General features: G+C 44.8%; 1 protein-coding gene across 19 annotated transcripts in view; it reads right to left on the bottom strand.

Moving 5' to 3' along the window:
• LOC115140228 (splicing regulator ARVCF-like) overlaps positions 1-27,528 on the bottom strand; it is a 367,731-nt gene that overhangs the window by 118,266 nt on the left and 221,937 nt on the right. The window contains exon 1 of one of the 19 annotated variants that reach the window (XM_065026750.1): positions 19,655-19,759. The exons of the other annotated variants lie outside the window; for them this stretch is intronic. The gene's annotated coding sequence lies outside the window, so the exon portion shown is untranslated. Of the gene's footprint in view, positions 1-19,654; positions 19,760-27,528 lie in introns of those variants that run through there. 19 annotated transcript variants of the gene reach the window in all.

Below are 27,528 nucleotides of genomic sequence, written 5' to 3'. Positions count from 1 at the left end.
TCTGGATGAAACAGGGGAGGAGAGAGGAGGTGAGCCTGGACAAAGGAGGGAGATGAAGAGATACAGTCAATTAACAGCAGCCACGATCTCTATCTATCTCCATCAATCCCAGAGTCATCCATCACACAACTCAATAGGCCATAAGGACTGTCCCTGCTAGGAGATAGTTGAGGAGCTAAGGGAGGGCTGCCTCTGTTTCATGCTGCAGTATGAAACTAAAAGTGGAACAATGATCCAAGTAGCTAGGACTGAAACTCTGCACTTCAGTGTCAATCTTCACTCCTGAATGATGTAAAAACCATGTGTATGTGACAAATAAAATGTGATTTGATTTGATGTATGACGTGTTAAGACTGATGCAGAATCCTTGCATTGGGGGTTGCAAGAGAAAGAGAACTGAGAAACACTGGGAAACAAAATGCATCACCCATGAGAAAAGTCTCAAGTTGTTCTTCTGTATAAACCGCTGTTCAGTATAACACTTCCCTGTTCTAAATATCCAAGGTAAAAGACAAAGATGGATTCCTCCAGTCTTACTCCAATACATCTACTGTACAGTAACCAGGTGTTGAAACCAGTTCAAGAAACAGAACAGAAACCCGGAAGATAACTAAATAATTGAGGAACAGAAACAATAACAAAATTGCTCTCTAGTGTTCCGGAACAGAACCATTATTTTAAAAGCATGGGAAACGGTTAATAATGATATTTTATGTTCCAAGCATTTTTTTCAGTCCCACAATAAACGCTTATGCGAAGCACTCACTCTGTCACTTCTCCTTCCAGTGTCTGCCTAACAGCTTTTTCTAGACTAGTTAAGGATACTATTAGTTCCCACGTTTCACATTGTATTTATTAACAACAAAAAGGTAACACGTGTTTTGAGTTCTGGTGCCACAAGAGCTTGTTAGCGATCTCTGGCCCAGGGCGTTGAGCCAATGATCGGACAATCAAAGCTCCTCCATATTAGCCACTCCTCCATAGGTCTCAAGTTAGTATATAATTATGTAATATGGTGAAGTAATAATAGGTCTACTATCAATATCCCAAACACATTATAATGCACATCATGATCATGATGCCCAGCGCGTCAAGCCAAGCCTCCTCCATGTCCACCCCTCTGACACGCTCTTTCCCCACCTATCAAGCATGAACACAATTAGTTTCCCCAGAGATTATGGAGGAATTTCTTGCTTTAACGTCTCTGAATTGCCCGCTCCATAGCAAGCTTGTATTCATTTAATGAGATAATTGTAAAAAATATGTCGATTTATTTCACAGGTTAAAAAAGGAATAGAAATGAACGATATAAAACGGTACTTTTTATTGTGTTCGAATCGGTTTCGAACTTTATTATGCTGGTCGGAACAGTGGAACAGAGCAAGAAAAATAGTGGTTCTGTTCAGAACGAAACAATCTGAAAATAATTTCTGGCAGTAACAGCTCATTATGAAGTAGTAAGTATTCACACATTTGCAAGTATCTAATGAAAGAATGAGAGGCCCTGTGGTTAGTATTGGAGTAGCTACTGTCCTTCCACTAAATACAGAACTCATTTGATTCCTGGCAGGCTCAGGGTGCCTGTGATGAGTGTTGCCTTGCCTCCACAGGTGCTAGGTCTCCCTCCCTGCCCCAGTGCAGCGTGGGTAACAGGATTTCAGTCAGGATCTGTGCCAGCAATCATTACATGGCTCTTACACAATTAATCCCCCAGCAAAGACCGCTTGGGTAACCTTGGGTCGTCCAATTTCCCATCAGCCCTTCTGTTCTACCGGCTGCCCTCTCGGCACCCCTCCACCAGTCTCGAACACGGTCACCTGACAAGGGTTTTAGAGGGAACGGATGCATTATATTACACTACACCGACAGTGGCCCGTTACAAAACAATAAAAAACTGAGTAATGTGATGGAAAAAGCCAGCCATAACAAGGGCTGTTTGTGGAATGGCCTGGAGGTCTGGAGAGTAGGCAGCAGAAGGGGAAGTCAACAGGAGGAAGAAGGGAAGTCAGAGAGGCAGGCTGACAACGTGTGGCAGCGGCCCAACACAGCCCACTCTCCCTGGGCTGAGGGGAGAGAGGGAACAGACTGGCTCTGCTGGCCTTCACAGCATGGCTCCAGAGCCAAGTCCTCCCAGCCAGGCAAACAGGCCCCGGCTCAGTTACAGACAGGGCAGGGGCAGCCCGGCTGGGTCGTAATTGACTGAAATGATAGGAAGTGGAGGATCAAACAGACGAACGGGATAGGAGACCTTATCTGTGTTGGCTGGACTGGGGCTGAAGGAGGGGTCCGCTGCTGAACTGGTGACCTCAAATTCTGTTTATGTACTGTTGTTACTAACTGTGAATGTATATAACATTTTCTCAACATAGCTCATCCTAATATACCTACTAATGTACATACACTTTTCTTTCTAAATGATATACTGTCTCTACACACTACATTTGTATATCTGGATTCTGACATAAGCTAACTAATATATCTAATCTGGATTGGAAATTGGACTTGTTCTGTCATTTCTTGATTTCTTGTTTAGATTTTAGATTATTTGTGTATTAATATTGAATTGCGAGACATTCTACTGCACTGTTGGAGCTAGTAACACAAGACAGTCTACTGCACTGTTGGAGCTAGTAACACAAGACATTCTACTGCACTGTTGGAGCTAGTAACACAAGACAGTCTACTGTACCGTTGGAGCTAGTAACACAAGACAGTCTACTGTACTGTTGGAGCTAGTAACACAAGACATTCTACTATACTGTTGGAGCTAGTAACACAAGACAGTCTACTGCACTGTTGGAGCTAGTAACACAAGACAGTCTACTGTACCGTTGGAGCTAGAAACACAAGACATTCTACTGCACTGTTGGAGCTAGTAACACAAGACAGTCTACTGTACCGTTGGAGCTAGAAACACAAGACATTCTACTGCACTGTTGGAGCTAGTAACACAAGACAGTCTACTGTACCGTTGGAGCTAGAAACACAAGACATTCTACTGCACTGTTGGATCTAGAAACACAAGATATTCTACTGTACTGTCGGAGCTAGAAACACAAGACATTCTACTGCACTGTTGGATCTAGAAACACAAGATATTCTACTGTACTGTCGGAGCTAGAAACACAAGACATTCTACTGCACTGTTGGATCTAGAAACACAAGACATTCTACTGCACTGTTGGAGCTAGAAACACAAGACATTCTACTACACTGTTGGAGCTAGAAACACAAGACATTCTACTGCACTGTTGGATCTAGAAACACAAGACATTCTACTGCACTGTTGGAGCTAGAAACACAAGACATTCTACTACACTGTTGGAGCTAGTAACACAAGACATTCTACTATACTGTTGGAGCTAGTAACACAATACATTCTACTATATTGGTGGAGCTAGTAATACAAGACATTCTACTATACTGTTGGAGCTAGTAACACAAGACATTCTACTATATTGGTGGAGCTAGTAATACAAGACATTCTACTATACTGTTGGAGCTAGTAACACAAGACATTCTACTACACTGTTGGAGCTAGTAACACAAGACATTCTACTACACTGTTGGAGCTAGTAATACAAGACATTCTACTATACTGTTGGAGCTAGTAACACAAGACATTCTACTACACTGTTGGAGCTAGTAATACAAGACATTCTACTACACTGTTGGAGCTAGTAATACAAGACATTCTACTGCCCTGTTGGAGCTAGTAACACAAGACATTCTACTATACTGTTGGAGCTAGTAACACAAGACATTCTACTGCCCTGTTGGAGCTAGTAACACAAGACATTCTACTACACTGTTGGAGCTAGTAATACAAGACATTCTACTGCCCTGTTGGAGCTAGAAACACAAGACATTCTACTGCCCTGTTGGAGCTAGAAACACAAGACATTCTACTGCCCTGTTGGAGCTAGTAACACAAGACATTCTACTATACTGTTGGAGCTAGTAACACAAGACATTCTACTATACTGTTGGAGCTAGAAACACAAGACATTCTACTGCCCTGTTGGAGCTAGTAACACAAGACAGTCTACTGTACCGTTGGAGCTAGAAACACAAGACATTCTACTGCACTGTTGGATCTAGAAACACAAGACATTCTACTGCACTGTTGGAGCTAGTAACACAATACATTCTACTACACTGTTGGATCTAGAAACACAAGATATTCTACTGTACTGTCGGAGCTAGAAACACAAGACATTCTACTGCACTGTTGGATCTAGAAACACAAGACAGTCTACTGTACCGTTGGAGCTAGTAACACAAGACAGTCTACTGTACTGTTGGAGCTAGTAACACAAGACAGTCTACTGTACTGTTGGAGCTAGTAACACAAGACATTCTACTATACTGTTGGAGCTAGTAACACAAGACAGTCTACTGCACTGTTGGAGCTAGTAACACAAGACAGTCTACTGTACCGTTGGAGCTAGAAACACAAGACATTCTACTGCACTGTTGGAGCTAGTAACACAAGACAGTCTACTGTACCGTTGGAGCTAGAAACACAAGACATTCTACTGCACTGTTGGAGCTAGTAACACAAGACAGTCTACTGTACCGTTGGAGCTAGAAACACAAGACATTCTACTGCACTGTTGGATCTAGAAACACAAGATATTCTACTGTACTGTCGGAGCTAGAAACACAAGACATTCTACTGCACTGTTGGATCTAGAAACACAAGATATTCTACTGTACTGTCGGAGCTAGAAACACAAGACATTCTACTGCACTGTTGGATCTAGAAACACAAGACATTCTACTGCACTGTTGGAGCTAGAAACACAAGACATTCTACTACACTGTTGGAGCTAGAAACACAAGACATTCTACTGCACTGTTGGATCTAGAAACACAAGACATTCTACTGCACTGTTGGAGCTAGAAACACAAGACATTCTACTACACTGTTGGAGCTAGTAACACAAGACATTCTACTATACTGTTGGAGCTAGTAACACAATACATTCTACTATATTGGTGGAGCTAGTAATACAAGACATTCTACTATACTGTTGGAGCTAGTAACACAAGACATTCTACTATATTGGTGGAGCTAGTAATACAAGACATTCTACTATACTGTTGGAGCTAGTAACACAAGACATTCTACTACACTGTTGGAGCTAGTAACACAAGACATTCTACTACACTGTTGGAGCTAGTAATACAAGACATTCTACTATACTGTTGGAGCTAGTAACACAAGACATTCTACTACACTGTTGGAGCTAGTAATACAAGACATTCTACTACACTGTTGGAGCTAGTAATACAAGACATTCTACTGCCCTGTTGGAGCTAGTAACACAAGACATTCTACTATACTGTTGGAGCTAGTAACACAAGACATTCTACTGCCCTGTTGGAGCTAGTAACACAAGACATTCTACTACACTGTTGGAGCTAGTAATACAAGACATTCTACTGCCCTGTTGGAGCTAGAAACACAAGACATTCTACTGCCCTGTTGGAGCTAGAAACACAAGACATTCTACTGCCCTGTTGGAGCTAGTAACACAAGACATTCTACTATACTGTTGGAGCTAGTAACACAAGACATTCTACTATACTGTTGGAGCTAGAAACACAAGACATTCTACTGCCCTGTTGGAGCTAGTAACACAAGACAGTCTACTGTACCGTTGGAGCTAGAAACACAAGACATTCTACTGCACTGTTGGATCTAGAAACACAAGACATTCTACTGCACTGTTGGAGCTAGTAACACAATACATTCTACTACACTGTTGGATCTAGAAACACAAGATATTCTACTGTACTGTCGGAGCTAGAAACACAAGACATTCTACTGCACTGTTGGATCTAGAAACACAAGACATTCTACTGCACTGTTGGAGCTAGAAACACAAGACATTCTACTACACTGTTGGAGCTAGTAACACAAGACATTCTACTATACTGTTGGAGCTAGTAACACAATACATTCTACTATATTGGTGGAGCTAGTAATACAAGACATTCTACTATACTGTTGGAGCTAGTAACACAAGACATTCTACTATATTGGTGGAGCTAGTAATACAAGACATTCTACTATACTGTTGGAGCTAGTAACACAAGACATTCTACTACACTGTTGGAGCTAGTAACACAAGACATTCTACTACACTGTTGGAGCTAGTAATACAAGACATTCTACTATACTGTTGGAGCTAGTAATACAAGACATTCTACTACACTGTTGGAGCTAGTAACACAAGACATTCTACTATACTGGTGGAGCTAGTAACACAAGACATTCTACTATACTGTTGGAGCTAGTAACACAAGACATTCTACTATACTGTTGGAGCTAGTAACACAAGACATTCTACTACACTGTTGGAGCTAGTAATACAAGACATTCTACTATACTGTTGGAGCTAGTAACACAAGACATTCTACTACACTGTTGGAGCTAGTAATACAAGACATTCTACTACACTGTTGGAGCTAGTAATACAAGACATTCTACTATACTGTTGGAGCTAGTAATACAAGACATTCTACTACACTGTTGGAGCTAGTAACACAAGACATTCTACTATACTGGTGGAGCTAGTAACACAAGACATTCTACTATACTGTTGGAGCTAGTAACACAAGACATTCTACTATACTGTTGGAGCTAGTAACACAAGACATTCTACTACACTGTTGGAGCTAGTAATACAAGACATTCTACTACACTGTTGGAGCTAGTAATACAAGACATTCTACTGCCCTGTTGGAGCTAGTAACACAAGACATTCTACTATACTGTTGGAGCTAGTAACACAAGACATTCTACTGCCCTGTTGGAGCTAGTAACACAAGACATTCTACTACACTGTTGGAGCTAGTAATACAAGACATTCTACTGCCCTGTTGGAGCTAGAAACACAAGACATTCTACTGCCCTGTTGGAGCTAGAAACACAAGACATTCTACTGCCCTGTTGGAGCTAGTAACACAAGACATTCTACTATACTGTTGGAGCTAGTAACACAAGACATTCTACTACACTGTTGGAGCTAGTAACACAAGACATTCTACTACACTGTTGGAGCTAGTAATACAAGACATTCTACTACACTGTTGGAGCTAGTAACACAAGACATTCTACTACACTGTTGGAGCTAGTAATACAAGACATTCTACTACACTGTTGGAGCTAGTAATACAAGACATTCTACTACATTGTTGGAGCTAGTAACACAAGACATTCTACTGCTCTGTTGGAGCTAGTAACACAAGACATTCTACTATACTGTTGGAGCTAGTAATACAAGACATTCTACTACATTGTTGGAGCTAGTAACACAAGACATTCTACTATACTGTTGGAGCTAGTAACACAAGACATTCTACTACACTGTTGGAGCTAGTAATACAAGACATTCTACTATACTGTTGGAGCTAGTAACACAAGACATTCTACTACACTGTTGGAGCTAGTAACACAAGACATTCTACTACACTGTTGGAGCTAGTAACACAAGACATTCTACTATACTGTTGGAGCTAGTAACACAAGACATTCTACTACACTGTTGGAGCTAGTAACACAAGACATTCTACTACACTGTTGGAGCTAGTAACACAAGACATTCTACTATACTGTTGGAGCTAGTAATACAAGACATTCTACTATACTGTTGGAGCTAGTAACACAAGACATTCTACTACACTGTTGGAGCTAGTAACACAAGACATTCTACTACACTGTTGGAGCTAGAAACACAAGACATTCTACTATACTGTTGGAGCTAGTAACACAAGACATTCTACTATACTGTTGGAGCTAGTAATACAAGCATTTCACTGCGCCTGCTATAACACCTGAAAATATGTGTAAGGGACAAACAAACCTTGATTTGATTTGACTAAACTGGGAGTGGAGACAAACACACTCAGTCCAGTAGAGTGACTGGGACATGAGTTATCATACACATTCAGAGATACACACACGGCATGAGGTAACACACACACACACGCACACATGCCCGCCACTACAGGGGAGAAGACCAAAGCCCTTGACGATGCATCCTGTCTTGATGGGACTTTAATCTGTCCTCCTCTGGTGAGTGATCCTGAGCCAAATCTCTCATTCTCTCTTCCCCCCCGTTCCCCTCTCGCTCTCATCTCACGCATGGCCTCCTCGTTTCACAGGCCTGCCCTGCGTCACTCCTCTCTCCTTCCCCAACCCCACCCCCCTTTTTTAAACCTTTTCTTACCGCTTCCCAGAAGCCCCTCCACCACTGCCATCCACATCCTCGCCAATGCTTTTGTTCTTTTGTGCTAAAGACCTGACAGAGTGAGTCTGGATAAAACTTGGTTGACTGGACGTTTTGATGGGCTAGCCGCTAGATACAGGGGCCACCTCCGACTTTCAACAAGTGTTGAGTCTATTTAAAAACCTATCTGGAACACTGAGGTCTGTCTGGTGGCCTCACAACAGGAGATCACAGTCACTTTCCCCCACTGTGATGGAACTAGATAACTAATTACTAAACTAAACTCAACCCAACACATAGCAACGTCTGATATGACCTTAATGTCTGCAGGACTGATGTTCATTCATTGGCTGAGAAAAAACGGTCACCCTTCACAAGCATTCCTCACACTTCATGACTTGGTTCTGGAATGCAATCATCATTGACAGTTCTCACTGCATATTCTCTCAAACACAGACAGGCTAACCAACATGAGGATAAATAATTTCTATAAAGCTGAGAGAGGGGGAGTGAGAGGAGATGGGGGGAGTGGAGAAGAAAGAAGATGTAAAAAAGAGGAGAAAGATAAGAAGTCCAACTCTAGCCGTGGTCTGACAGGAGGCAACAGCAGTAAAACAACAGGCCCAGGCCTTCTGGGAGGGGTCACTGCTCGTGATGGGATTGTTTGATTGGCTACGGGGTGTGACTGGGTGGAGAGACACAGGAGGAATTCACCCTCCTCTGGAGACAGAGGTTAGCGGTAGAAGGGAATAGATGGAGGATGGCGGGGGGTTGTGGGTGTGATGATGGCGTAACTATCGGCCTGTAGCGAGGGGGAAAGAGAGGTCTGTGTGAGCTCTGAAGGGATGGAGAGGGACATATGTTCTACTTCCAGGTAGCTAGTAATGCTACGAGGCCAAGCCAGCACGCCGCTCATTGTCCGGCTGCAGCGGGATATCTCAATACATAGAATTTACAGACAAGAGGGTAGGAAAAGAGGAAAGGAGCCCTATTCCCACTATCCCCTGTGTGAGATGGAAACAGACAGTCAGCCAGATACAGTGGAGATATCATAACAGGTCCCCCCCTCCTCCCCCTAACCCCCTGTGTGAGATGAAAACATTATACTTGCAGGCAGATACAGTGGAGAGCTCAAAACAGACCCCCCCCCCCCTCCAACCTATTTCCACAGATACTGTATCTAATGTCCCCAGAGAGACATGCTCCTTTACAATGCGCAGAGATGTCAGCATAACGCGACCATATTTCTCCAGTCAATCACAGACAAGGCATAACACAATGGACACGCAGTACATCAAGATAACGGCCGCTGCTTTTCAAATATGATCTCAGACTGATGCAGCCGGCCGCTGATCAACTTTTTACGGCTTAGGTGTAAACAGCCCCGTAAAGACCCAGCCGTACAATCAAGCACACACACAGACAGACACACCCCAGCCCCCACCGTACACATATAGTATATATATAGTTGTTTGGCGTCAAGAATTATAACCAAGCTAGGCCCAGGGCTCTCCGTCAGATAGCCAACCTTCAACTCAGTATACATGTACAGTTGAAGTCGGAAATGTACATACACTTACAAAAGTTGGAGTCATTAAAACTTGTTTTTCAACCACTCCACAAATGTCTTGTTAACAAACTAAAGTTTTGGCAAGTCGGTTAGGACATCTACTTTGTGCATGACACAAGTCATTTTCCCAAAAATTGCTAACAGATTATTTCACTTATAAATCATTGGTTCACAATTCCAGTGGGTCAGAAGTTTACATACACTAAGTTGACTGTGCCTTTAAACAACTTTGAAAATTCCAGAAAATTATGACATGGCTTTAGAAGCTCCTGATAGGCTAATTGACATAATTTGAGTCAATTGGAAGTGCACCTGTGGATGTATTTCAAGGCCTACCTTCCAACTCAGTGCCTCTTTGCTTGACATCATGGGAAAATCAAAAGAAATCAGCCAAGACCTCAGAAAAACAATTATAGATCTCCGCAAGTCTGGTTCATCCTTGGGAGCAATTTCCAAACGCCTGAAGGTACCACATTCATCTGTACAAACAATAGTACGCAAGTATAAACACCATGGGACCACGCAGCCGTCATACCGCTCAGGAAGGAGACGTGCTCTGTCTCCAAGAGATGAACGTACTTTAAACGCAAATCAATCCCAGAAAAACAGCAAAGGACCCTGTGAAGATGCTGGAGGAAACAAGGTACAAAAGTATCTATATCCACAGTAAAACGAGTCCTATATCGACATAACCTGAAAAGCCGCTCAGCAAGGAAGCAGCCACTGCTCTAAAATCACCATAAAAAAATCCAGACTACAGTTTGCAAAGATCATACTTTTTGTCCTCTGGTCTGATGAAACAAAAATAGAACTGTTTGGCCATAATGACCATTGTTATGTTTGGAGGAAAAAGGGGGAGGCTTGTAAGCCGAAGAACACCATCCTAACCATGAAGCACGGGGGTGGCAGCATCATGTTGTGGGGGTGCTTTGCTGCAGGAGGGACTGGTGCACTTCACAAAATAGATGGCATCACAAGGAAGGAAAATTAAATGGATATATTGAAGCAACATCTCAAGACATCAGTCAGGAAGTGAAAGCTTGGTCACAAATGGGTCTTCCAAATGGACAATGATCCAAAGTATACCAAAGTTGTGGAAAATAGCTTAAGGACAACAAAGTCAAGGTATTGGAGTGGCCATCACAAAGCCCTGACCTCAATCCAATAGAAAAAGTTTTGGCAGAACTCAAAAAGCGTGTGCGAGCAAGGAGGCCTACAAACCTTACATCAGCTCTGTCAGGAGGAATGGGCCTAAATTGACCCAACTTATTGTGGGAAGCTTGTGGAAGGCTAACCAAACCGTTTGACCAAAGTTAAACAATTTAAAGTCAATGCTACCAAATACAAATTGAGTATATGTAAACTTCTGACCCACTGGGAATGTGATGAAAGAAATAAAAGCTGAAATAAATATCTCTCTCTACTATTATTCTGACATTTCACATTCGGAAAATAAAGTGGTGATCCTAACTGACTTAAGACAGGGAATTTTTACTAGGATTAAATGTCAGGAATTGTGAAAAACTGAGTTTAAATGTATTTGGCTAAGGTGTATGTAAACTTCTGACTTCAACTGTATATCTAGGTCTCATAACATATTGAGCTACATGGATAAATCTATCAGGACCTTTGTGCTTTGGCCCAGACACGTATTTATTTATTCTCTCTCTCTCTCTCTCTGGTGGAGAGCATTTACACTAAAACCAGGTGACTGGAGATACATGTACAACACAGTACAACACAGTACACATCTATGTTGCTCTTTTATCGCTCCCCTCTATCCAGCCTCCGGGCCCCTTCCTCCCCATCTATCTTAATGGAGAGGGGACATGTCAGATTATAAAGAGAGGGAGAGAGAGACAAAGTACAGGCTCAGTGAGCACAGCCTTGCCATTGAGAAGGGTAGACACAGGAAAACTTGGCTCCCTGTAGAGGAAAGGCTGTGCAACAGCTACACAACAGCAGATCCTGAGACAGAGCTGCATTTCCTGACAAAATGTAAAAAATATAAAACAATTAGAGTGTCATTTCCCCAAATTTGAAACTCTTATTCAAGGATTCAAGGATCGGCCACCTGTCCCGTTGGGAGGACACAGAGAGCTGTGGGTTGGCAGTGCACTACATTGCTGCCTGCCATAAGATGAGGGACTGTGTCTGACAGACCAATCAACCTGCACATCTCAAATCAAATCAAATTTTATTTGTCACATACACATGGTTAGCAGATGTTAATGCGAGTGTAGCGAAATGCTTGTGCTTCTAGTTCCGACAATGCAGTAATAACCAACGAGTAATCTAACCTAACAATTCACAACAACTACCTTATACACACAAGTGTAAAGGGATGAAGAATATGTACATAAAGATATATGAATGAGTGATGGTACAGAACAGCATAGGCAAGATGCAGTAGATGGTATCGAGTACAATATATACATATCAGATGAGTAATGTAGGGTATGTAAACATATAAAATTGGCATAGTTTAAAGTGGCTAGTGATACATGTATTACATAAAGATGGCAAGATGCAGTAGATGGTATAGAGTACAGTATATACATATGAGAGAGAGTAATGTAGGGTATGTAAACATTATATTAAGTGGCATTGTTTAAGGTGGCTAGTCATACATTTTTTACATAATTTTTCCAATATTAAAGTGGCTGGAGTTGAGTCAGTATGTTGGCAGCAGCCACTCAATGTTAGTGGTGGCTGTTTAACAGTCTGATGGTTTTGAGGTAGAAGCTGTTTGTCAGTCTCTCGGTCCCTGCTTTGATGCACCTGTACTGACCTCGTCTTCTGGATGATAGCGGGGTGAACAGGCAGTGGCTCGGGTGGTTGTTGTCCTTGATGATCTTTATGGTCCACGATCATCTCCTTTGTTTTGTTGACGTTGAGTGTGAGGTTATTTTCCTGACACCACACTCTGAGGGCCCTCGCCTCCTCCCTGTAGGCCATCTCGTCATTGTTGGTAATCAAGCCTACCACTGTAGTGTCGTCTGCAAACTTAATGTTTGAGTTGGAAGTGTGCATGGCCACGCAGTCGTAGGTGAACAGGGAGTACAGGAGAGGGCTCAGAACGCACACTTGTGGGGACCCAGTGTTGAGGATCAGCGGGGTGGAGATGTTGTTACCTACCCTCACCACCTGGGGGCGGACCGTCAGGAAGTCCAGTACCCAGTTGCACAGGGCGGGGTCGAGACCCAGGGTCTCGAGCTTGATGACGAGTTTGGAGGATACTATGGTGTTAAATGCTGAGATGTAGTCGATGAACAGCATTCTCACATAGGTATTCCTCTTGTCCAGATGGGTTAGGGCAGTGTGCAGTGTTGTTGCGATTGCGTCGTCTGTGGACCTATTGGGGCGGTAAGCAAATTGGAGTGGGTCTAGGGTGTCAGGTAGGGTGGAGGTGATATGGTCCTTTACTAGTCTCTCAAAGCACTTCATGATGACGGAAGTGAGTGCTATGGGGCGGTAGTCGTTTAGCTTAGTTACCTTAGCTTTCTTGGGAACAGGAACAATGGTGGCCCTCTTGAAGCATGTGGGAACAGCAGACTGGGATAAGGATTGATTGAATATGTCCGTAAACACACCAGCCAGCTGGTCTGCGCATGCTCTGAGGACGCAGCTGGGGATGCCGTCTGGGCCTGCAGCCTTGCGAGGGTTAACATGTTTAAATATTTTACTCACGTCGGCTGCAGTGAAGGAGAGTCCACAGGTTTTGGTAGCGGGCCGTGTCAGTGGCACTGTATTGTCTACAAAGCAAGCAAAGAAGTTCTTTAGTCTGTCTGGGAGCAAGACATCCTGGTCCGCGACGGGGCTTATTGATATTGTTCAATGTATGCTTGTTTTGACCCTTGGTTATTGTTGTTACTGTTGTCCTGTTGAAAATTTAGATTCTACTTATTTTAATATTCAAAGAAAGCTTTGGCAATATGTACATTGTTACATCATGCCAATAAAGCAAATTGAATTGAGAGAGAGAGGGGGAGAGAGAAAGAGAGAGACAGCAGAATCATTAAAGGTAGTAATTAGGGATGCACGATATATCGGTGAACATATGTTCACAATGTCTAGTTTAACGCCCCGATGTGCAAAACCAATGTCATAGCTGATGTGCATACCTATATAACATAGGTACATGACGCAATGACGCCATGTAAAATGTTGCACTATACGTGCAACACAGCATTCCTAAACTAGCCCACAATGTCTGCTGTGTGGATCGAGCAGTCAACAAGTCAAGCAGTCATTTGAAAGAGTAACAACATTTCCGCAAGTCAACTCAAAGGCGAAATCCATGAAAGCCAATATAATGGGAATTCATTGCCCTTGACAATCAACCGTTCTCTGATGTTGGCTTTCACTGACTGCTCAAGCACTTGTACACTCTACCAAGTGCACTAATTTTCAGATGTTGCCCTACTGGAGTTACACAGTAATAGCGTCACTGCTATTAGCTTCACGACATACATACTATGGAACGCCGTTTGTCAAAAAAGATACAGTAGCACTGTCAAAGCGGTACAAAAAAGTCTGCAAACACCGGCCACGAACGATGTGTTTACAATACCACGTTGGTAATAAAGCATCATTTGTTCGACTGCAACTTCTGGGGTAGCTAGCTATAGGTTGGTACCTAGCTAGCAACAATGCAACCAGCCTGACCAGTAGAATCTTCAGTCATTTTCATTATTCATAGCAATGATTTAGGAATCCTGGTGTGTAAGTATTAGATAGGTTGCCACTTGTTGTTCGCCTATTGAAATTGAACTTCAGTTCATTAAAATAAGTAGCTAGTCAGCAACTTAACCCTGTTGCCCAAACCTAACGTTATAAGCAGCCAGCTAGCTTCATCTGGCTAGTGAGGCTCGACCGCACCGGGTTATGTGTTGTGAAGCTAGCCACAATAAGGATTGGGCACAATAGTGGAATTTGCGGTTTGCCTTCAAAATAAAAGTATGTAATTGAGAGTACTGAAAATTAATACAAATAGTAGAATTATGCAATACTTTTATTTTGAAGGCTAACCGCAAAGTCCACTATTGTGGCTAATCCTTATTGTGGCTAGATGGGTCCGACCACCATTAATCAAATAAGAACTGTCTTATAAATTAGGGTTATTTTAGATGATGACACCTAGCTATATAGTTATCTAGCTAACTATAGCTACTGAAACAGATGTTGGTGTTATTTGACAGGTCAAATTAAGTTATTTGACTTGTATCTTTTGGGACTCGCAAAGACCCAAACGGCGTTCCATAGAAATCCGTGTTGAGAATGAAACGACTGAACAAATGAACAACAAAACAGCACAGCAAGTAAGTGAAAGAAATAGGTTTTGATTATGTTTTACTGGTAATTGGGACATACGTAAATACCAACAAAATACCTATTTGGTCAGTGTGTGTGTGTAACCTTTATTTAACTAAGCAAGTCAGTTAAGAACAAATTCTTATTTACAATGCCGGCCCGGACGACGCTGGGCCAATTGTGCGCCGCGCTATGTGACTCCCAATCACAGCCGAATGTGATACAGCCTGGATTCGAACCAGGGACTGTAGTGACGCCTCTTGCACTGAGATGCAGTGCCTTAGTCCGCTGTGTCCATGTGTGTGTTAACTATTTGACTGTACTAGAATGCTTAAAAGGCCGCTAAAATTGTAAATATTGGTTATCGGTAGAGTTTTTTTTGGCAAGGACAATATTGGATATGGGTATCGGCACGAGAAGTAATATATTGTGCCTCAGTGCAGTATCATTCCTTTACACTGTGAGAGATAACTAAGTAGTAGAGCTGTGCGTGACTGGAGCTGGGTTGGTATAGGATCTCTTCTGATAGGATTGTGTAATTACTGTTTAAATTGTTTTAATTACAGATTAATGACACTCAACAAAGGGGTTCTCTCACTAAAAGGCTAATAAAGAGAGGGGAGGTCTACTAGCTTCTTTGAACACTGAGTTTAGTCATTGATATACAAATACAACAGTAGGGGTCTGTGTGTGTGTGTGTGTGTGTGTGTGTGTGTGAGAGAGAGAGAGAGTCCTTAAAGATCACACTCCAAGCTGAAAACTCATCATGAATATTTATTTAGACAACCCAGATCATATTTCCTACATGTAGAACTAAATACCCCCCCCCCCCCCAATAAAAATAAATGCCAGCTTTGAAGCCCTGGCTTATACAAACCTGATTTTTATTCAAAACATACATTTGTAAGATAAATTCAAAATATCAAAAACAATGATTTAATATGATGTGCTCAAGCGAGCTGTGAGCATATATCATGAATGCAGAGTAAATCCACTTGGCTGGGGCCAGATTAAAGAGGTGCCTGCCTAGCTGCCTGGCTGTGAATATGGGTTGCCTTTGACTATTCCCCAGCTCAGATGAGCTCCCAGGTCCCCGGGCATTGGGTATGAAAGAGATTTTCCACTGGGTGTGGATATGCAGTTCTCAAAATGTTATTTTCAAAGTCATCCACTATTCATGCTCCGAGTCTGTTGTGTCGCTCTGCAGGTGGCTGGGGTTTGGCTGGGTGAGGGAAGCGGTGGAGAGGGGAGGGAGGAGAGTGTGGTAGGCAGCATTTATGCAGATGAAGTATGGATTATCTCTTCTCTATGAGTCTGAGTGGTTAAGCCCCTGTGCTATAGCTAGGACCGCTCCATTTCACAGTTCTCAGCTCCCTACTCCAACAACGGTCCAGCAGCAGGCCTTTGCATCTGGAGATGAGCCCTCCTCTACTCCTCCTCCGCCGCCCCCCTAGAACCATCTCCACCTCCCACCGTCTCAGCTATCGCTCTGACCCTGTCCGGACCCTTTCGTCCTGTGCAACAGGAAATGCAGCGGCATGTAGAATCACCAGGCCCCAATAGAGGAACTTGACCTAAAATACAACAACAAGCTAGGAGGAATAATAACTGCCAGGCTCCAGTCAGCTTATTAACACACTGGCCTGACCGACCATCACCAGGCAGCCAGCTCCATTCTGTCTCTCGACCTCTCAGATACTATGGCTGTGTCTGAAATGGTGCCTTTTTTACTATATAGTGCACCACTTTATAGTAGTCTCATACTGTACCTCTGCTTTAACCATTAGGGCTTACCTCCTCAGGCTCGGAGCACTAGAGAGAGAGAGAGGGGCAGTAGCGAGTTCGCCAAATGATGATTATGTGTAGATTACCTGAACGGATCCAATGTGAAATGCTCATGTTCATTTTCCATTGCAAAACATTTTATTACTTTTTGCTACTTTGTGCCCTAATGTATACACCTCTGTAGTAGAGCAGCCTGCTTTCTGTCCAACAAGTCTCCGTGTGCATCCCAAATGGGCCCTGGTCAAGTGTAGTGCACTACATAGGGAATAGGGTACCATTTAGGATGCAAACAGGCTCTCAGCTCTGTGATTAGCGCCCGTGAGGCAGCAGAGACTGAGAGAAACACTAAAGGGCTTATTGTTGTCTCCGTCAGACAGAGACGTCCGGTGTGCGCCGAGGCTAATTACCCAGAATTCCAGGAACAGGCGGCCTTACTAACGGCTGTCACGGCCACCGACTGCCACCGTTAAGCAGCTGCCAAATCAGTATAATCTCATCTCAACCTTACGACTATCCAATTGGCCCAAACATGGGTACTTTCTACCTTGAACATCTGCTTCCCAGCTAGTGAACAGCTACACCTTATCTGAACTGTGTTCTGTTAGTGTATGCCCAACATGAGATAGGTGATCCTAAATATAATAGACACAGGAGTTACAGTATAACAAACAACCATAGATATTAATGTCAATGGTGACTTTATGGGCAGACATTTCCCTCAGTGTACTATAGTGTGTAAAGTGTTGCAAATGTGAAGTAGACTGCTTTATTGCTTGTACAGCATTATTAGGATTTGGCATGGGTCCCCAGATTTGGCATGGGTCCCCAGATCCTCAAAATGTTCTACAGCTGCACCATCGAGAGCATCCTGACCGGTTGCATCACCACCTGGTATGGCAACTGCTCGGGATCTGACTGTAAGACCCTACAGAGGGTAGTGCGTATGGCCCAGTACATCACTGGGGCAAAGCTTCTTGCCATCCAGGACCTCTATACCAGGCGGTGTCAGAGGAAAGACCAAAAATAATTCAAAAGACTCCTGTCACCCAAGTCATAGACTGTTTTTCTGCTACCGCACGGCAAGCAGTACTAGAGCGCTAAATCTAGGACCAAAAGGATCCTTAACAGCTTCTACCCCCAAGCCATAAGACTCCTGAACAATTAATCAAATGGCCACCGGACTATTTACATTGACACCCCCCATTTTTTTTCTCACTGCTGCTACTCGCTGTTTATTATCTATGCATAGTCACTTCACCCCTACCTACAGTCCATGTGCAAATGACCTCGACTAACCTGTACCCCCGCACACTGACTCTGTACCGGTACCCCCTGTATATAGACTCGTTATTGTTATTTTATTGTTTTATTTTTTATTATTTTCTACTTTAGTTTATTTGATAAATATTTTCTTAACTCCTTCTTGAACTGCACTGTTGGTTAAGGGCTTGTAAGTAAGCATTTCATGGTAAGGTAGTCACCGCATGTGACAAATAAAATTCGATTTGATTAAGAAAAATGAGAATGAGAATCTGGGCATCTGGGCTGTTACTGTGTGGGTGCTTCCCAAATGGCACCATATTTCTTATTTGGTGCGGGCCCTGGTCAAAAGTAGTGCACTATGTAGGAAATAGGGTGTCATTTGGGATGCAACCCTGTATCTAGATGGGAAGGAAATGCTGAGGAGCTGTTCTGCTTTCCTGGTGTCTGACTCTGGAATGCAGCCTAGGCCCCACCCTGGGCTTGGCTTCAGTGGCCTGGTAATCTACATTCAGAAAGGAAGTCAGGGAAACGTGTAGAGGACTACAATACACAACCCCTTGGGATACAATACACAGCCCAGCTCCACTTTCAACTGTACAGAAACCAACTGAAGAAAATGTAGCCTAACTGGTGACCTTGTCTGTGTGAAGCTTACATGATCACTTTCAAGAGTCAATGGAGTCCAGTGTTTGCCTTATCTACTGAGGTTATCAGTAGTATCACCTTTAGACGAGCTGCCAGGGCAGACTGGAGTAGCTCTTTGTGTGCAAACGTCCGTTGGGGCCGAGACACATGCTCTGGGCCACACAGGGAGATACAGGGGTCCATTGAGGGGGAGCAGTACACTATCGCCAGCCTTAAAATAGAGTGGAGGGTGTGGGAGCAGAGCAAGCACTGCAGCCAGACTGGCTCTGCTCTGGGGAGATTTGGCAGAGGTGGGGGTGTGCAGTGTTCTCCTTCTCTCACCCTCTCTCTGCAATGAGCTCTGCAGTACTAGAGGGGAGCCCAAAATAACTTCCCCTCCCTCCCCTCTACAATGCTCCTGGATCAGGATACGCACACAGATATCACCATCAAACTGGGGCCAGCTTGGCTCAAAATTAACACCACTAATCCAATGTGTGCAAATCAGACCTGGACCACACTCCCACTCTCTAGTACACACACACGCTACTGTAATGCCAACCATCTTTCTCCTGAGAAACAGACTGCTTTCCCAACCATAACACCATCTACCATGATAACGAGTGCTGGAGGGTTGGCTCTGATATGAAAACTCACACAATTAAGGCGGAAGAGAAAGGGTTTCTTGGAAACAGAACTCTTTACAGGCCTAGAGAGAAGCAGAGACGTTTCCCCCAAAAGCACCCAGTCAGCTTTTCTCACAGAAAGGCAGTAGTAAGAAAAGCACAGTGATGTAACGGAGGGAAAAAGCTACTGTACACACTACACAAAGAACAGAAAAGACTTGTTGTACACTCACACATCCTGTCCTATTGTAGCCTTGGTATTCTCCCTCTTCCTTTATACCGCAGCAGGAATGTGAACGACATAAATAAAGAGGTCCGGTCTGACTCTGCTAGTTCCCCGCAGAGCAGCAAGAAAATGAGGAATCTCAATGGCTTCAGTCATTTGACACTTGACACAAGGCTACCCGGGGCGGCAGGGTAACCTAGTGGTTAGAGTGTTGGAATAGTAACCGAAAGTTACTTGCAAGTTCAAATCCCTGAGCTGACAAGGTACAAATCTGTCGTTCTGCCCCTGAACAGGCAGTTAACCCACTGTTAACCCTAGGCCGTTATTGAAAATAAGAATTTGTTCTTAACTGACCAGCCGCGCCCTCAGAGCATGCGCAGACCAGCTGGCTGGTGTGTTTACGGACATATTCAATCAATCTGCTGTTCCCACATGCTTCAAGAGGGCCACCATTGTTCCTGTTCCCAAGAAAGCTAAGGTAACTGAGCTAAACGACTACCGCCCGTAGCACTCACTTCCGTCATCGTGAAGTGCTTTGAGAGACTAGTCAAGGACCATATCACCTCCACCCTACCTGACACCCTAGACCCACTCCAATTTGCTTACCGCCCAAATAGGTCCACAGACAATGCAATCTCAACCACACTGCCCTAACCCAACTGGACAAGAGGAATACCTATGTGAGAATGCTGTTCATCGACTACAGCTCAGCATTTAACACCATAGTACCCTCCAAACTCGTCATCAAGCTTGACCCCGCCCTGTGCAACTGGGTACTGGACTTCCTGACGGGCCACCCCCAGGTGGTGAGGGTAGGTAACAACATCTCCACCCCGCTGATCCTCAACACTGGGGCCCCACAATGGTGCGTTCTGAGCCCTCTCCTGTACTCCCTGTTCACCCACGACTGCGTGGCCACGCACGCCTACAACTCAATCATCAAGTTTGCGGACGACACTACAGTGGTAGGCTTGATTACCAACAACAACGAGACGGCCTACAGGGAGGAGGTGAGGGCCCTCGGAGTGTGGCGTCAGGAAAATAACCTCACACTCAACGTCAACAAAACTAAGGAGATGATTGTGGACTTCAGGAAACAGCAGAGGGAACACCCCCCTATCCACATCGATGGGACAGTAGTGGAGAGGGTAGTAAGTTTTAAGTTCCTCTGCGTACACATCACAGACAAACTGAATTGGTCCACCCACACGAACAGCATTGTGAAGAAGGCGCAGCAGCGCCTCTTCAACCTCAGGAGGCTGAAGAAATTCGGCTTGTCACCAAAAACACTCACAAACTTCTACAGATACACAATCGAGAGCATCCTGTCGGCTGTATCACCGCCTGGTACGGCAACTGCTCCGCCCACAACCGTAAGGCTCTCCAGTGGGTAGTGAGGTCTGCACAACGCATCACCGGGGGCAAACTACCTGCCCTCCAGGACACCTACACCACCCAATGTCACAGGAAGGCCATAAAGATCATCGAGGACAACAACCACCCGAGCCACTGTCTGTTCACCCCGCTATCATCCAGAAGGCGAGGTCAGTACAGGTGCATCAAAGCTTTGACCGATACACTGAAAAACAGCTTCTATCTCAAGGCCACTAACATTGAGTGGCTGCTGCCAACACACTGACTCAACTCCAGCCACTTTAATAATGGGAATTGATGGAAATTGATGTAAAATATATCACTAGCCACTTTAAACTATGCCAATTTTATATGTTAACATACCCTACATTACTCATCTGATATGTATATACTGTACTCGATACCATCTACTGCATCTTTCCTATGCCGTTCTGTACCATCACTCATTCATATATCTTTATGTACACATTCTTATCCCTTTACACTTGTGTGTATAAGGTAGTAGTTTTGGAATTGTTAGGTTAGATTACTCGTTGGTTATTACTGCATTGTCGGAACTAGAAGCACAAGCATTTCGCTACACTCGCATTAACATCTGCTAACCATGTGTATGTGACAAATACATTTGATTTGATTTGATTTAGGGCTAAGGTTATTCACTGGGTTAGGGTTATTCACTGGGTTAGGGTTATTCCCTGGGTTAGGGTTATTCACTGGGTGCTAGTAGACAGAGGAGAAATAGGATATCCCCCCAAACTCCCTCATCAGCCATAAGGAGCATATGTAGTTGAGTCCTCTAAAAACCTCCCTGAATCCTCTTTGGAGAGGCAGAACAACCGACCGTTCCTCAGAAGTGCCATGTGGCGGCCATCTTGCCAATCCCCGGCTGCACTGGCACACCATCTGATATGATTATGGAGGCCCAGTGACTGCCCCTGCTCTGTAATCATGGTAGACCACGCATGTGACTGAAATGGCACCCTATGCCCTAGACACTGGGACGGCAGGTAGCCTAGTGGTTAGAGCGTTGGGCCAGTAACCGAAAGGTTGCTAGTTCGAGTCCCCGAGCTGACAAGGTAAAAATCTATCATTCTGCCCCTGAACAAGGTAGTTAACCCACTGTTCCTAGGCCATCATTGTAAATAATAATTTGTTCTTAAATGACTTGCCTAGTTAAATAAAAAACACAGTGTACAAATATTATGAACTTTCCATGACATAGACTGACCAGGTGAAAGCTATGATCCCTTATTGATGTAACATCCAGCCAACTTGACACAACTGTGGGAAGCATTGGAGTCAACATAGGCCAGCATCCATGTGAAATGCTTTTGATGCCTTGTAGAGTCCATGCCCAGATGAATTGAGGCTGTTCTGAAGGCATCCACAGCAGGGTTAGACCTGATAAGAGCCAAGCTTATCCAGTACTTCAGGAATCTATCCACATGCCCCATCCCCTCTGAGACACTCCCCTCCCTAGATTTTATTGCAATTACTCTGAGCATCTCTTCACCCGCAGGCCCCAATCACCTGAACACCAAACCAACTACCCACACCACCTACCCACCAGAATAGTACACCAGACCCAGTCCCAAACACCTGAACACCACCACCCACCCACCAGACCCAGTCCCAATCACCTGAACACCACCACCCACCCACCAGACCCAGTCCCAATCACCTGAACACCACCACCCACCCACCAGACCCAGTCCCAATCACCTGAACACCACCACCCACCCACCAGACCCAGTCCCAAACACCTGAACACCAGCAACCCCCACCAACCACCCACCAGACCCAGTCCCAAACACCTGAACACCACCACCCACCCACCAGGCCTAGTCCCAAACACCTGAACACCAGCAACCCCCACCAACAACCCACCAGACCCAGTCCCAATCACCTAAACACCAGAAACCCCCACCACCCACCCACCAGACCTAGTCCCAATCACCTGAACACCACCAACCACCCACCAGGCCTAGTCCCAAACACCTGAACACCAGCAACCCCCACCAACAACCCACCAGACCCAGTCCCAATCACCTGAACACCAGCAACCCCCACCAACAACCCACCAGACCTAGTCCCAATCACCTGAACACCACCAACCACCCACCAGACCCAGTCCCAAACACCTGAACACCACCAACCACCCACCAGGCCTAGTCCCAATCACCTGAACACCACCACCCACCCACCAGACCCAGTCCCAAACACCTGAACACCACCACCCACCCACCAGACCTAGTCCCAAACACCTGAACACCACCAACAACCCACCAGACCCAGTCCCAATCACCTAAACACCAGAAACCCCCCACCACCCACCCACCAGACCTAGTCCCAATCACCTGAACACCACCAACCACCCACCAGGCCTAGTCCCAAACACCTGAACACCAGCAACCCCCCACCAACAACCCACCAGACCCAGTCCCAATCACCTGAACACCAGCAACCCCCCACCAACAACCCACCAGACCTAGTCCCAATCACCTGAACACCACCAACCACCCACCAGACCCAGTCCCAAACACCTGAACACCACCAACCACCCACCAGACCCAGTCCCAAACACCTGAACACCACCAACCACCCACCAGGCCTAGTCTCAATCACCTGAACACCACCAACCACCCACCAGGCCCAGTCCCAAACACCTGAACACCACAACCACCCATCAGACCCAGTCCCAATCACCTGAACACCACCAACCACCCACCAGACCCAGTCCCAAACACCTGAACACCACCAACCACCCACCAGACCCAGTCCCAAACACCTGAACACCACCAACCACCCACCAGGCCTAGTCTCAATCACCTGAACACCACCAACCACCCACCAGGCCCAGTCCCAGTCCCAATCACATGAACACCAGCAACCCCCCACCAACCACCCACCAGACCCAGTCCCAAACACCTGAACACCACAACCACCCACACACCCACATTGACTGACTGCACAGACCTAGTGCTTATCAAGCCATACCCCTCTGACATAGAAATGCTATCATAGAGCCATCAGTTGTTTCAGTTACATGTTTCAGTTATACTCTCTATATTTCATTAAGCTGAAAGTCTGACTGGAACAAAGAAGGACAAGAACATCAACATTGCGTGCCAGCAGCTGGTTAGCTGGGATGACAGTCATGCCGGCCAGACACCATCCAAATAACAAAATGAGCACTAGCAAATACCAGGAGAACACTCAATCTTGTTTTTGTATTTCCTGGAATCATTGGGGTTAGTGTTGTTGTTTTTTCTCTCGATCGTTGCAGATTTTTATCTTACCACTAAACTACTCTTGACAGATCGACTCCTTGGGAGTGGAATGGCCCAGCAAGTCATGGGGAATATTTCATATAAAGCCTATTGTTGTCTAACCCACTGGGGCCTCAGTGAAGGGCTCAATTTAGGAGACAAAAACAGGAGTGGAGTCCAAGGGACAGAGACCATTAGTCCACTAGCCTCAGGAACGAGCCAGGCAATATCTCCAACTGATGAAAATATATCTATTTTAGAGACCATGACGGTTGCATTTAAAACGAGTAGAAAATGGATGGTTATGCAAGTGGTCTTCAAAGCCACTGGAATGTTCTAAAATGGAGAATGTCCTAGAGTCGCCTATGATCCAAGAATAATGTAGCATGATTGCAGCCAAATCCCAAGACTCCCAACCCCTACGCCATCCTGGAGAAAAAAGATAATGGGTCAATGACCCCGCATTTACTATTTAGACCTAGCTATGCCATGTAACAATATAAACCAAGATTGATAAACTCAGCAAAAACTGAGTTTATTTTCAGCAAACTTAAAATGTGTAAATATTTGTATGAACATAAGATTCAACAACTGAGACATAAACTGAACAAGTTCCATAGACATGTGACTAACAAAAATGGAATAATGTGTCCCTGAACAAAGGGGGGGGTCAAATTAAAAGTAACAGTCAGAATCTGGTGTGGCCACCAGCTGCAGTTATTGCTGTGAGGTGTTACCCCACTCTTTCACCAAGGCCCCTGCAAGTTCCCAGACATTTCTAGCCCTCACCCTCCAATCCAACAGCTCCCAGACATGCTCAATGGGATTGAAATCTGGGCTCTTCGCTGAACATGGCAGAACACTGACATTCCTGTCTTGCAGGAAATCATGTACAGAACAAGCAGTATGGCTGGTGACATTGTCATGCTGGAGGGTCATGTCAGAATGAGCCTGCAGGAAGGGTACCACATGAGGGTGGAGGATGTCTTCCCTGTAACGCACAGCGTTGAGTTTGCCTGCAATGACAACAAGCTCAGTCCGATGATGCTGTGACATACCGCCCCCAGACAATGAAAAACCCTCCAACTCCAAATCGATCCTGCTCCAGAGTACAGGTCTCGGTGTAAACGCTCATTCCTTCAACGATAAACGTGAATCCGACTATCACCCTTGGTGAGACAAAACCGCAACTCGTCAGTGAAGAGCACTTTTTGCCAGACCTGTCTGGTCCAGCGACGGTGGGTTTGTGCCCATAGTCGACGTTGTTGCCGGTGATGTCTGGTGAGGACCAGCCTTACAACAGGCCTACAAGCCCTCATCCCAGCCTCTCTCAGCCTATTGTGGACAGTCTGAGCACTGATGGAGGGATTGTGTGTTCCTGGTGTAACTAAGGCAATTGTTGTTGCCATCCTGTACCTGTCCCGCAGGTGTGATGTTCGGATGTACCGATCCTGTGCAGGTGTTGTTACACGTGGTCTGCCACTGCGAGGACGATCAGCTGTCCGTCCTGTCTCCCTGTAACGCCGTCTTAGGCGTCTCACAGCATGGACATTGTAATTTATTGCCCTGGCAGTCCCTATGCCTCCTTGCAGCATGCCTAAGGCACATTCACGCAGATGAGCAGGGACCCTGGGCATCTTTCTTTTGGTGTTTTTCAGAGACAGTAGAAAGGCCTCTTTAGTGTCCTACGTCTTCATAACTGTGACCTTATATGCCTATGGTCTGTAAGCTGTTAGTGTCTTAACGACCGTTCCACAGGTGCATGTTCATGAATTGTTTATGGTTCATTGAGCATGGGAAACAGTGTTTAAACCCTTTACAATGAAGTTTTGTGAAATTATTTGGATATTTATGAATTATCTTTGAAAGACAGGGTGCTGAAAAAGGGATGTTGCTTTTTTTGCTGTGTTTATATAGAGAAAACATTATTAACCCTTAGGTCTAGCATAGCAAATACTTCAAGAATGTTCAAGAATATTTCACAATACCCGATAATGACAAAGTGAAATAACGTTTGCAAATCTATTGAAAATGAAATACAGAAATATCTCCTTTACATACACTACATGACCAAAGGTATGTGAACACCTCTTCAAATTAGTTGATTCGGCTATTTCAGCCATACCTGTTGCTGACAGGTGTGCAAATTGAGCACATAGCCATGCAATCTCCATAGACATTGGGAGTAGAGAATGGCCTGTACTGAAGAACTCAGTGACTTTCAAAGTGGCAGCGTCATAGGATGCCACCTTTCCAACAAGTCAGTTCGTCAAATTTCTGCCTCGCTAGGGATGTAATTGTGAAGTGGAAATGTCCAGGAGCAACAATGGCTCAGCCGCAAAGTGGTAGGCAACACAAGCTCAAAAAACGGGACCGCCGAGTGCTGAGGCGTGTAGCGTGTAAAAATCGTCTGTCCTCGTTTGCTACATTCACTACCGAATTCCAAACTGCCTCTGGAAGCAACGTCAGCACAATAATTGTTCGTCAGGAGCTTCATGAAATGGGTTTCCATGGCCGAGCAGCCTAAGATCACCATGCGCAATGCCAAGCGTCGGCTGGAGTGGTGTAAAGCTTGCCGCCATTGGACTCTGAAGTGATGAGTCACGCTTCACCATCTGGCAGTCCGACGGACGTATCTGGGTTTGACGGATGCCAGGAGAACGCTACCTGCCCGAATGCATAGTGACAACTGTAAAGTTTGGTGGAGGGGAAATAATGGTCTGGGGCTGTTTTTCATGGTTTGGGCTAGGCCCCTTAGTCCTAGTGAAGGGAAATCTTAACACCACAGCATACAATGACATTCTAGATGATTCTGTGCTTCCAACTTTGTGGCAACAGTTTGGGGAAGGCCCTTTCCTGTATCAGCATGTCAATGCCCCCATGCACAAGGCGAGGTACATACAGAAATGGTCAGTCGACCCTCAACCCAATCGATGGGATGAATTTGGGATGAATTGGGATGAATTGGAATGAATTGGATGAATTGGAACGCCAAACTGGGCATTGGGATGAATTGGAATGCCAACTGTGAGCCTAATCGCCCAACATCAGTGCCCGACCTCAATAATGCTGTTGTGGCTGAATGGAAGCAATGTTCCAACATCTAGTGGAAAGCCTTCCCAGAAGAGTGGAGGCTGTTGTAGCAGCAAAGGGGGGACCAACTCCATATTAATGCCCATGATTTTGGCATGAGATGTTCGACGAGCAGGTATCCACGTATTCACACTCCTTTGCTATG

Source organism: Oncorhynchus nerka, linkage group LG13, assembly GCF_034236695.1.
Source record: "Oncorhynchus nerka isolate Pitt River linkage group LG13, Oner_Uvic_2.0, whole genome shotgun sequence".
NCBI classification, from domain to species: domain Eukaryota; kingdom Metazoa; phylum Chordata; class Actinopteri; order Salmoniformes; family Salmonidae; genus Oncorhynchus; species Oncorhynchus nerka.
Note: the sequence above shows the minus strand (reverse complement) of the source record. Positions and strands in the feature narration are given on the sequence as shown.